Source organism: Lissotriton vulgaris, chromosome 1_1, assembly GCF_964263255.1.
Source record: "Lissotriton vulgaris chromosome 1_1, aLisVul1.2, whole genome shotgun sequence".
Lineage (NCBI taxonomy): Eukaryota > Metazoa > Chordata > Amphibia > Caudata > Salamandridae > Lissotriton > Lissotriton vulgaris.
Genome location: NC_141685.1, coordinates 1,197,593,824 through 1,197,607,679, shown reverse-complemented (window position 1 = coordinate 1,197,607,679; position 13,856 = coordinate 1,197,593,824).

The window sequence follows — 13,856 nt, the reverse complement described above, 5'->3', positions numbered from 1 at the left end:
GTTTACTCGTCCAGGGTAACAGGGAGATGGGGCGGAAGTTGGCTAGATTGTTTTTATCTAGCGTGGGCTTTTTTAAAAGGGTCCTGAACATTGCACACTTCCACCCCGTCTGCTCTATGCTTGTGGCAATTGAGGTGTTGAGAACGTCGAGGAGAACTGGTCGGATGACATTCATGGCCAAAGTAAGGAATTGAAGGGGTGCTGGGTCGCTAGGAGATCCTGATGTAACTTTAGAGATTATTTTGTCTATGGAAGTAGAGTCCAAGGGGGTGAAGCTTTCCAACACACAGGAAGTTAGGATGATGGGGCAGGCTGTAGTGGCAGCCTCTGATTCAATTCCATCCGTGGAAAAGGAAGAGTAGATGGTCTGAATCTTCTGGAAAAAGAAGGTAGCTAAGTTATTACAGCAAGTCAATGCCCCATCTGATGACATTCGCTCGGGAGGAAGGGAAATCAGAGATTTTGCTATTTTAAAGATTTCTCTGGGAGCATTGGCTGCCAGATTAATCTTTGAATCATAAAACTGGGCTTGGGTAGATTTAATTTCCTTTTTTATAGCCTAATTGCGGCTCTGTAATCTGATTTCCTGATCTGAGAGCGATCTTGTCTCCATGTTCTCTCAAGTTTGCGACAAGATAGTTTCATTTCTCTCAATCTAGGAGTGTACCAGGGGGCTACTTTTTGTCTCTTTATGGAGTGCAGAGGTACTTTCGGGAGTACTAAATTAAGGTAATTAGTAATCCAGTTATTAAAGATGGTGCTGGCTAAATTAGGATTAGTAGCCTCTGGGGGTATAGATTCAGCAAGAGCTGATTCCCATGTGGAGAGGGTAAGTGTAGCCCACTTCCTACCCCAGGGGTTTTTTAGGTCTTGTATAGGGAGGGAATTTGTAGTAGTCCATGAGAATGGTATTAAATAATGATCAGTCCAGGGCAATGGAACAGGCGAATCAGTATTTAGATCATCAAGGGTACTGTAAATATGATCTAATAGATGACCTTTGTTATGAGTAGGAAGGAATCCCTTTTGTGCTAGGCCAATGGCTTGAAGATTCAGTCGGAGACTGTTAGCTGCTGAGTTGAGCGGGTCATCTAGATGAAGATTTAGGTCGCCCAACACAGTAAAATTAGCCGAGGTAATCACTGGGTTGGCAGTAAGCATGAGCGAATTTTGCGGATCTCGCGTTCGCGAATTTTGCGGATTTGCGGATTCGCAATCCGCAAAATCCGCGAATTCCCGCGAATTTGCGGATTTTTATTTTTTTTTGTGTTCGCCCGTGTTTCTGCCAGTTCGCGAGGGTTTTGTACACTTTCGCAAATTGCGAACTTACCTGTCGGGTCGCAAGTTTCGCGAACTTGTTGTTTCTACGTGTCCAGCCTGTTTGGGACACTCTTCTTCATCACTGCCACTCTCTGTCACCACTGCCACTCTCTGACTACTCATGCCACCCTCTGGCCCACCCATGCCACCCTCTGTTTCATCGCCACACCCTCTGGTTGTCCAGTGTACATTATTTTCGGCAAAGCAAAGCACACCTTCCCTGCCTCAAGTGACCTGAATTAATTTGGGGCTGATTAATGTGTCACAGAATATTTTTTTAGCTGGCACCTGCTTCCTTAGTGCGCCCTGATTAGTGATCTTTTGCACTTGCTAAGTGCTTTCATTGTTGCAAAATTAGTTACAACACCTGCCCTGCCCCAACTGACAATAATGAATTAGGGGCTGATTAATGGATTTTAACTTCCAGCCTGGCTCCTGCTTGTCTCCCTTAGCTGTAATTCAGGACCTTTGTGGCATATGTGTAACTATTCTGAGGTTCAGAGCAGGGTCACATAATAGTTTCAACTGGCAACTGAACTCTGGAGGGGCCCCTCAGGAAGCACTACAGGAAATGGCTACTAATGATGAGCCTGAACTTTTGAACCTGGTAAGTAGTTACTTTCAGTTTTGCTAAAATCGTATTTCTGCAATTTTGCACTTATTCGCGGGGTGCGAACTCACGCGAACTCACGCGAACAGTGCGAGCAGTGCGAGCAAAATCCGCTGCTCGCGGATTTGCGGATTTTGCGGGAGATTCGCAAATCTCGCGGATTGCGGATTTCCCGAAAATCCGCAAAATCCGCGAGCGGAACGGATTTTCCGCCCATGCCTAGTTGGCAGCTAAATCAGTCATATTTGAAACAAATTGGCCGATCGTTACAGGCGGTCGATAGACCAGGAGGCCTAAAAAGGTATTAGTAAGGGATAGTTCTAAAGTGAACATTAAGCTCTCGCAAGCTGATGTGGTAGAGGGGGTGGAGCGACACCTATATTGTTCTTTATAAATGATGGCTAGCCCTCCTCCTCTACCCGTGTTGCGATCGGATCTCTTCATAGTATAACCCTGTGGGGTAGCCCAGACTGTAGTGGGGTCAGCCTCCAGCTGGAGCCAAGTCTCCGTTAAGAAGAGGGCATCAGGTTTAAGATCTTCTATTAACATGGCCAGCGCTGTATGGTGTTTAGGCATTGATCTGCAATTAAGAAGAAGCAGCTTCCAACTGTGATAGGTAGCATAATTCCCTGTGGTTTTAGGGGACGCTTTCCAGTCGCAATGCTTACAACAGATCTTGCTCCCTATAAGACGTACTGAGTGCAGACAATTGGGATTAGTAGGTAATCTTAAGGCATGTAGACATTGGAAATCATATGTGATTGGAATGCCCACCATAATTTCGGGGATCATGGGATCTGGGAGTGGTTGGACGTGGACTGGCGCAGACTGGCTTCTATTAGGCGCCTCTTCGGCGCTTCTATGGCGCTCCCGCTGCGCGTAACCGTTGCGCGAAAAGGACTGTGGGTTAAGTAGATTGGGCTGAGGGAGACTAGAGCGTCACCCTACTAAGATGGCCGCCCGCAATGGCACCACCAGGAAGTGAAGGCGCTATGTTCTCCCTCCACAACAAACAGCATGAATTGCTGCAGTGGACCGGGGAGTCAGCGCACAATATGCTAAGGAATACAACAGTTTTTAAAATGCAACTAAGTTAAAAAATCACTTGCAGCAATGACAATATTCACCCAGTGCTAGCGCAATGATGTTACAAACAATTAAAATGTGAAATTTAGAAATTTTACAGATCGCCACTTCTGTTAGCGAGAGTTAACGAAAATTAGATGCAAGGTGGGTGTGCCTGTGAAAAAACTGCCACTAACCCCACTTTGAGATATTTACAAGGAATTCCTTGTATGGTGCAAAATCCCAAAATCTGCCTCTAAATTCAGTTACACGCAGTTTTTTAGGAGACAATAGCTGGCCTTAAAATATGTGCAAACACTTGGGGCCTAATTTCAGAGGTTTTGGGGCTGGACAGCGCAGCAAAGAATATTGCTGCGCTGCCCAGTGCCAAAACAAAATCTCAGGAATGTACCTCGCAATAAGATAAGGCGCAGTGCTGGGCCTCATTCATGAAAAGTGTTACATCACTGCAATAAAACAGCGCAGGCACACTTTTCACTGCACACTCTTTGCAACATCATGGATGTGCCGTATTTACGGTGCTCCATGTTGCAAGGATTTACAGATATATCAGTATTCTGGACTTATCTGTCAGCGCTAATTTCACGCATTGCTCCAGTTTTGTCGCAAGCATGATGCAACTCCAGCAATGCCTGGGCAGGCCCATCCCTATTGAACTGCATCACCCTTATTCCCGCCATGAGGCAGGTGTAAGGTTTTGACGCAGTGGTGTTTTTGAATTGTCACAGTGAAATGTCATAGAATTCACTGCACCACTCCTATGAGGTTTTGTTGCATGGGAACGCCCACCCTGCATACATCCTGCCTGACACAGGTATAATGTGGCATAGGGGTTCACAAAGTCACGCACATGCCTAGAGGCGTCACTTTGTACAGAGTCTAGTTTGGTATCCAGTGTGTCTGCTGTCACCTTCCCTGGTGGCCAGTGACCCCAAGATGCTCGATCCACTGGCACAGAGGAGCTGGCAGGGTGTCGGCGCAGTTGGACCTCCATTGGTGGAGTTTGTGTGCTGCGGTTTTGACATCTGTAAGCGTTGAAGGAGAAGTGGTGCTGAGGGAGTTGCCCAAAAGGTATTTTAAGGCCTTGATCAAGTTGCGGGCGGGGGGGGGGGGATGGTGGCAGTGGTGTACGGTGGCCATGGTGAAGGCGGAATGTATATTATGATGGTCGGTCCAGGAGAGTTCGGTGGTATGGCTTTAGTTGAAGTTCCCGCTGGCAGAGAAGACGGGGTCGAGCATGTGTCCGGCTATGTGAGTTGGTGCAGCAATTAGCTGCTTGAGTCCGATGTTGGCAAGGTTCGCCAGGAGGGTGGTGGTGTTCTGGTCACTGGAGAGGTCCAGGTGGTAGTTGAGGTCTCCAACTAGGGTGTGGCCAGTGGATGGGAGAACCTGGGGTGGTTCTGAGGTCTACAATGCTATCAGTGAAGGGAGGTTCATGGGCTCCGCAGCCTGTAGATGAGGGTGCCATGGAGGGTGGGATTGGGGTTGGTCCGAATCTTGAAGTGGAGGTGTTCCATGGTAGCTGTTGGTCATTAGTGTGCATGGTCAGTCGGAGTGTGCTTTTTTAGACACTGGGAATGCCTCCTCCTGAGCGCTCGGGTGGTCCGTGTGGGTGAATTTATAGCTATCATGATGGGTGATGACGATGTCCGGTCCGGAGCAGAGGTTGGTTAAGGTTTCTGTGATCAGCTGGGCAGCAGGAGGCGATGGTGTGCTGATGTGGCAGAAGGTGTGTTTGCAGTTTTGGCAGGCATATGGTGCAAAGGAATTCTATAGTGATGCTATATTGCGTTAAGGTTTGATGGTGAGGAAGGTGCTGGCATTGTAGTGATGGAGATTCCAAAAGAAAGGGTCCTTGGTGCTGGGCACGGTCCAGGGGTGGATGGATGTAGATGGGTTTGCCTTTGGTGCACCAGTGGTATGCCCGCTGCACATGGCCACACAACGGCCACTATTAAGTAGTGCTTTGGGGTGCACGGGACAGCTGGGAGGTGGGAAGCATGGGAAAGGACACTGGAGGGGGCGGAGACGTGGGGGGAGCAGGGTTGTAAATATATTTAAAATAAAAATCTTACCTCAAGGCCAGGTGCCACGACTTCTGTGCTCCAGCTCTCCGGAGTCTGCATCCAGGAACAGGAAGCAGGCAGCTAGCCTCCCTACCTAAGCTAATAACAATGCTGCAATGCGGTGTTGAGATTGTTCTTGAGTGCCGTGACAAGTGTTCAGCTGGAGGGGTGGGCATGTTCTCCATGCAGGTTGTAATGCAGCCTGCATTGCAAACAGGGAACTGCACATAACTGCTTTGGGTGGCCCGAGAGGGCCGACCAAACTGTATTTGTGCACTTATGTGGGCATACCACTCCGCCCCTGCCCTGCCAGTGAGTATAGAAACCCCACCCACAAAGGAAACAGAATGAAAATATCAGAAAGTTATATTCATGTTATGTTTCCTCGTCTTGCCCTGCTTGAAAGTAATGGGGTGATGCTCTTCCACCAAGGCGGATGAGTCGCCACTGGGGCGATGTCACCCACAGATGCTAGGCCTCGGCCCAACTTGACACCCAGGCCTCCTCTGCTACGCGTCTCACCTATCCTCACCAGGAAATTGACATCCATGGGCAATCTGCTGCACTCTCTCCAAATCTGGGACTCTGCCAGCAGGAGTCTCAGCCATGTGGGATTTCACAAGCCTGGGTACAGCAGTCGCTGCCAAGTCCACTGGGGAACCCCCCAATGCAGTTGATGCATTAGGGCTCCCTTATGCATGAAGTTGCAGCGCTGCCGCCACACAAATCGGTGCAGTTCAGGGGCCTCACCCTCCACAGCAGCCGACCAGCGCAACATCCTCTGGCTTGTGATGCAGAGAGTTGTGAAACACCATTGGTAATCTCCTCCATGCACCCCAGTGTAGTGGTGGCACCTAGTATGCAATGCAGACCTCCTTTCGTTGGTGTACAGGAGCGCCTCACCGTTCACAGCTCTAACGGGCACCAGGCGGTCTTCTCACACAGGTCAGCAAATTGTCACCATGCAACCTTGCAGACTTCATCACCAGGTAAGGGGGATCACCTCAATGGCTACCGCCATGGCCCAGCAAATCCACAGCACCTCCACATCCCAATCCGGGTCCCAGATGCAGGCCCAGCAAGGCCTTCAGGCCCCAGGAAATATCTACGCTTTCAAGGTTTTGGCTGCCATGGTGTTGCAATGATGGCGCTATGAAAAGCGATGCATCACATGCTTTCCCCAGCCATGTGCCTTTTTTCATATATGTAGCCCTGATTTTGTATTTGTTCTTCCCCTGGGAGGTTTGGGGAGGTTGTTGATCTGTGCTGCACTTGTCCCTTGCTGCTCCATTATGCAATCCATTGTTTTTCTTTCGCAGTTTTTTCGTTAGAGGTGGACTTATTGGCTATTTTTGCCTCTAGAGGTAAAAAAGGTGAAGTTCTACTGACTAATGTGAGGTTTTTGCCTGTGAATTATCTTTTCATGAGTTTTTGCCTGCTAATGTCAGAATTTGTATCGCCTTCATGCAAGTGTTAGCAGCAGTTTTAACCATGGCTACATGAAACTTTCACCATGTAGTGACCTATTGTAAATACATCGCTAACTGGGCGATAGTTTTCGGCGATAGGCCGTGTTCAGAAATCTGCTAACTAACAATAGCGTTAGTTAGCAGCAGTTCTTGTAAATGTACCCCATAGTTTATTAATAGCCTGTGAGGTGAGCCATTAATGTTTGTAGGATTATGTTTAAAAACAATCACTTCTGATAAATGTGCACATAAAGTATAAACTCAAAACACATTTTACAAGTTTACATATACAATTCAGGTATATACATAACCTATATGTAGTGCTATATTCATTGAATAGAATTTTAGAAACAGATGTGCAGCAGTTTGTAGCAGAACCCCTGGAGCATAGGCTACAAGTTCAAAAAAAACGATTCAAAGATATTTCTACTAAATGTGCTTTGCTGATTAGATACAAAGTACAAAGAATGATCATCAGTGTAGGGTCTTATAAATAAAGACCACTAGAACTATTTTGGATCCTACTCACTGTTTAAAGAGAAAGAAAGCATCAGTGAAAGTCTATATGTTGGTGGTCAGGAACTGAATGAAACAGCCACAAATAAAAGGTACTGTGCCATTATGCAAATTGATGGCATACGCTATACATAGTAGGAAGGCTAAAGGCAGATGCAACCAGGTTACAACAGCAGCGCTCAGAAATAGTTCAGATTGCCAACCATTACTTTTCAAGGTAAGTAATATGTGAAAATACAAATAAAGTAATATTTACAACGCTTGTTTGATGCTTCAAAGTAAAGCAACCTTTACTATCAAGTTTTGTATATTGTTATATCAAATTGTTAACTTTGACATGTAAATGGTGAGTAATGTCCATATCCAATGTTGGTTAAGTCACTGAAAGCACAACTATGAAGCACCATTGGTACTTTCTGTCCTGTGACATTTACTGCTTTTTGGAGTTGCGTCCGGAATGGGTGGTGGCCACATGTTGCGCAGCAGGAGTACGGCTAATGCGGCATCTGTAGCATAAATGCTGCTGACACGAGAGGTTTGTTCACTATCTTCAGGTCCAGCAGCTACCCCACTTGCTGTTCGGTCAGTTTGTGGTGCCTCAACTGCAGAGATAATCTACCCTAAGCCCCTTGGGACACCTTTGATTTGTGTTATACTCTGCCAGTTGTAGACATAGTTTCTCAAGTGAATTGGTGACGCTGTCCATTTAGTGTCCATCTTTTCTTGGGTCTCCAATAATCGATTAGCCATACTATTGAAGTCAAATAAAATGCATTGCTGCATGTGTTGCAGTTTATGTGTTCACTACTTTCAACTACTTATGTTGCAGAATCTGAATTTGCAGCATGTAACCCTCAAGCTTACCAAACAACTGGATATTTGCAGCTGTATTGTCTGTCAACGATGCTTGGTTAACATGAGACACTTAAAGGCGCTGAGTGTAGCATGCACTGTGACCAGCTGGTGTTGTGGCCTCAAAATTGGATGAAGGATTGGACTATGAGGTTGTGGGCCATTATCCTCATCCAATGATGGCGGCTGTGGGAAGTATGAAGCACTGCTACAGCGGCCATGAGGTGTGGTTGGCTGACTTTCTATTTCAATGGGATCTTCCACCACCATGTGCAAGTTATCCTAACCCTCAACATTTGAGTTATCATTGTCTTCTCCGGTTTGATCTGTTTAAAGATTGACATTAAAATAAATGTCTGTATGTGCTAAAAGCACATATTATTATTTGCTATCATTTGTTAAATACATTTGTAAGACTGTCTATAGTGAGTGATTTGACTACATGTCCTATGATGCATTACGATGATTGTTGAGAGACTCCTTACTAAAAACACTGTCTTATAATAAATCATTAATGCACTTAGAAGACAATTTTAGGGTAACAGATGTGTAAATAAAATATTATTAGGTTTAATTTGAGATGTCACATGTGCAGATGTATCAACCTTTGGTAAACCCACAACTGACTCAGGTTCCAAGGTAGTTTCTACCATCGACTCCAGTGTAATGGGTGGGGGTGGCAGTAGAGGGGCCACCTCTTGCTGCCTGGAACTTTCTGAGCCACAGCTCAACCTTCCCCTTCATTTACGACCTCTTCCTGATTTTATCAATGGAGCATTGCGTTACCTCAAATGTATTACTTTTTTGCAGCATCTCCTGCCATATTTTCTTTTTCTGAGCTTCTGGGACAGTCATGGAAGATCTTCCAAACAGGAGGTCATGGTTCTTGCAGCACTTCTCAGTTAATATCTCAAGTTCTTTTTTAGAGAACTTGGTTTTTTTGGACCACCTGACCCTTCATTGCTTCTTGGCTTGCCATCGCTGGTATAGACAACTATGACTTGCTGGTCCAATTCGCAAATTGCAGTGGAAGCTGCGCACCACCTCCACTCTAACTGCCTTCCAGGATTGGAATGAGAAGCACGTTCTGGTTTGACGTCATTACCCAGAAACAGGAAGTGCTTCTCTGTATTTGCAGTCGCATTCCCAATTTGCGGCTGAGATCGCAGATTTGGTAATATCAAAAAGCTGTTGCCAAAATAAAGAGCCACTACATTGCATGTCTAAATCTATGACCATGACTCATACATACATTCCATTTTGCGTTTACCTAATTGCGATTAGCAAAAAATCATAATGAGGAAATCGCAAATCAGAACGTCCATACGTCTAGCTCTTAGAGCCAGAGTCTAACAAACCCATCATGTGGTATTTTGGCATAGGAGTCATAGTTTCCCTTTTTAGAAATAGGCTGCAAAATGGTTCCCTGCCAAGAGGTAGGTAAAAGTTGTGTTGTCATGAGGTCTTAAATAATGTAAAGATAGGTTGAGACCAATTTGTAGGATTCTCTTTATAGAGCTGTTGGGAACACTTTTTGGACCGCTGCGCCATCTTGCCTGGATGAACATATTCATTTGATTATATCATTCACCTTATAGTAGTATGATGCTGGGCTGGGCGAAATCTTTATGTCCAGAGAATGAATGTAACTTACATATACGTTTTGGGATATGCATATTCTAGGAGGTAACAGGACTGGATTGTCAGAGGAAATGGGGCAACTCACACAGAGCCTACGCATTCATTGTGAAGGCCCTGCAGTCATGTCGGGGGGGGGGGTGAGGTTCCGTGACGGTTCCGTGACGACTTGAACCCGTGTTTTCAAGTTTGTCGGAAATACATAAAATTAGTATCAGCGAACCGCAAATGATCCATTTAGTATATCCTAGTGTTTTCGCTACGCTACGAGCAAGAGCACTCCTTCCACTGACACATTTCTGATATACACACGGCATCCATCTTAAGATCATGGCCGCCATTTTGTGGTTCCTTGCCCTCACATATGCAATAGCCTCTGATCATTTCATTCACTTCACTTTGATTAAGGACACGTAGCCTTAGCCGGAGATTCACCTCTTACATGACACGTGCACCTTAAACCAGATCACGCTGTAGCTGCATGACTCGACAAAGGCTGCCTCCTCTGCCCGAGGCCAGTCCTGCCAAACTGGTCTTCGTGTCCATTGTACCTGATCATGATTAGGCGGCCGAAGCCGGTAGCCTTGCCCATTTACAACCCACAAACATCTCTTATCCCGCTTTTCTATCTTCTGCACCTGGCTCTGCTCCTTTCCTTCTGGGCCTTTATTAGGGGGAGGTAACGAACTTTACGATGAGGCGGTCCGGGTCTTGAATGCAATATTGACAAGGGATTGTGATGGACTGGTGGGAACCCCTCTTCGTGATGTTTGGTATCAGATATTATCGACAGTTCCTGTGTAACGCCAAATATTTATTGTTTAGAGACACAAAGGTTTGGGAATGTACCGACATGTGAAATATTTGCCTAGAGCACAATTTTTAGTATATAAGGAGCAACCCACTTTGTACAAATCGAACAGTCTCCTAGATTCTGCCCGTGTGTAGATTCTGTGACTTCTGTGTCCCTGCAGTAATAAACCTTTGGTCTTTGACGCCACCATCGAGAAGCCCGTGTTTCTGTTCATTTGTGCACCAAGGCAGGTGGGACTCCGGGGTCTTTGGGTGTTGTACCCTGACACCTCTGGACGGAACCAAAAAGTCCAGAACTCCAATTGGCGCCCAACGTGGGGCGACGTCATTCGGTACCGGTCCAAAAGCCTGAAGAGTTCGAGAAGCTTCGTGTGAAGATTCCTGAGGGAGGCGCCCCACTTCATCGATCCCGGCATATCGCAAAAGTGGCCCTGAAGTTCTCTTCCACGAGGGTTCCCGTTCAGGACGGCTGCAGTGGGCCGTTGCCTTGACCGTCGCCCTGTCTTGGACCCGAAGTGGTGCAGTCCTTAGTACGGCGAAACGTGACGGGTTTCTCCTTGGTGACGTCTTCAGTGCCTCAGTTAAGTATTTAGTGATAGCTAGCTGGTTACTTTTGTGAGGATTGTTAAAAATCCTTGATCGGTTCTTGGTTTGGTTTGGTTTTGTAAGATTATCACTAGTTGTTCTGGTTACGATAATCTATTTGGTTCAGTTTTGGGTATCGATACATCAGTTCGTTTTGGTAGGCCTAAGTTCTTGGTTCAAGTGCACAATTTGTTTCGTGTTTTGTTTGTTTTGTGTTCCGGACTGAGAATGGTAAGTCGGAAAATGTTGTCTTGTTTTAGTTGCAACAGTGACTCACGATTGGAGGACTCTTGTCTGGTTCCTCCGATTGGGACTCCCCTATATGACCTATATTGTAAGTATGGTGTGGGTCCTATAACTTATAATGAGATATGGGTCCGTTATTGTAAGAAGGATGGTGTCCTTAGTTGGCCACTGCATGGTAGTTTTGAACAAGAGATTCTCGACAATTTAGAAGAGAAATTGTTTAGGAAGAAAGCCCGGCCGGCAATGTTTGACTCTTTTCGTTATTGGCGGAAAGAATCCAAACAGAGAGAAATGAAAAGGTTGAAAAAAGAGCAAAAAGAACTAGAAGAGTTAACTCTAGAGCAAGCGACTAAGCAGTTGCAGGCTAACGAGTGTGAGAAAGCCATAGATGTAGCCATTAGAGAGCGTAACTTAGCGATTGACAAGTGCTATCCTGCCTTGCCATCGAAAATGGCTAAGATACTGGAGGATTCCGAAAACGATCCTCTGCTATCTTATCTGTTACGGTCGCCTCCACCGTATGCACAAGGTGCTGCGGCTCCACTTATACCGGATGTTCAATTGCCGGTTGCTGGACAACCTGGTGTTCTTGTTCCTCAGAATCAAGTTCTTATACCTCCTGTGGTGAATGTAAATGTTCCTACAGCTCCTCCTCTTCCCGCACTGCCCGCTCCTATACCTACCACTGTACCTATTGGTCCTCAAACTATTTTCCTCGATACTCCTACTGTTTCGTCATCTATTCCTACCTCTACTGCGTTCTCTATGTCTGCGAGTGTACTAACTCCACTTTCTGTTCGTCGAAGAATTACTGATTCTGTTACTAATATGCTGTCTCCTATATATAAAACCTTGATTAAGACTCCTACTCCTGACTCTGTTCAGAGACGGAGTCAGCTTCCAAGTACTGAGGAACGGGGAGTTTTAGACTCCACAGCTCTCAGATGGATTACAAAAGTTAGAAGATATAGTACGAAAGATGTGTTAGAGACATTTATGCAATGGGGAGAGCCAACACAGCGATACGTCTTCGACGAGATGTGCTCGTTGTTGCGTGAGGAAATAGAAGAAGACGATGTCGAATCAGATTTGGAAGATTTAATTAAGATTCAAAAAGAGTTTGCTGCTGGAATGATAGTGGGCGATAATATAAAGGAAGCGATGGAACTCATTTTGAGTTTTAGGAATGATCCATCTCTTCGTTCGCCGAGAGATTTAGAGAAAGGTAGAATGAAGCTAAGTCGCCAATATCCTATGAGGGAAGTTCCTCCAATTTGGCGCGAAGCAGTACAACGTGATGATAATGCGGGTATTGCAGCTGCTCCAGCACAGTTCCAAAGAGTATGGATACATATTCCGTGGAAGCGAGCAGAAGTGTTAGCAGTGAAACAGGCCTTGCCAGATCCACGTAAGAATCCAGCCGGATATTACAAGGAATTGACACAGACAGTTGAGGCTTGTATAATGAACTTAGCCGACATTGATATGTTGTTTGGTAATGTAGTTCCACAACCAGTGTGGGCTAAAATTCGTAGAGAGGATCATCAGGCTGCTTTAGGTGGTGATTGGGCAGCTATCACTGCAGCAGATGCTCAACAAATAGGTGGTGCGAAACCCGAACCCCTAATTGCTAATCTTCCTGGCAGAATAATAGATTTAATGAAGACTCTGATGCCAGCATTGCGTGTTAATTGGGATAAATTATCCGCATGCAAGCAGAAGAAAGACGAAAGTGTCTCCGACTTCTTCACGAGGTTCGAAGAGACTTTTGTAGACCATAGTGGTCAGGATATGAGCACTGAAGGAGGACAGAGATTGTTTGTCGATAAATTTGTGCATAATTTGTTACCCGAATTATGCAATAAATTGAAAGACTCAGAAAGTGCGTGGGCTGTATCTACGACAGCGCAAATACTTGCGACTGCACAGTACTATGAAAATAGGGATAAAGAGGAAAAGGAGAAATCAGAGAAGAAAACGAAAGATTTAAAGACTAAAGTTCTTTTACAGCAGGCGTATCCGCCTCGCACGAATCAGACTAATATGCAACAGAATTCGTATCAAAAGACAGATTATAATTCGACCAGGCCTCAATACCAGTGGAATCAGTGTGCGTACTGTAAGAAAGAGGGTCACTATAAAAATGATTGTCAGATTTTAGCGCAAAATAATGCGGCAGCAGCTCAGAGAGGTCGTGGTGGTTTTGCACAGAATTCTAGAGGTCGGGGACGAGGTGCTATGCCTCCACAAACTAATGATCGTCCTTCTAATCACTTTGATCAGCGAAATGTACAGTCAGCTCAACAGAATAGATCTCAGCAATATCTTGTTGAGGATTATTGTGAAGTTGAAGAGGGATTTCAACAAAATGGGTACTAGGACAGCCATAGACAGAGAGAGGGAGTAGTATCAGTTCCAGTGGATCAGAGTGGGCCTTATGTCGCAGTAGCAACATCAGGTGTAGTCGAACCGTTTCTGTTGGATACTGGTGCCGCAAAAAGTTCTATCATGCATGCGAAACTCCCTGGCGCACCTTTGTCTGGCTCAACAAATGTTTCCGTAGGTTTTTCAGGCGCCCCTGTGTACAACCCGATATCTGGTCCTTTGTCTATTTCTGTTGGACCGTGTCAATTGAAAGCACCCTTAATTTTGACG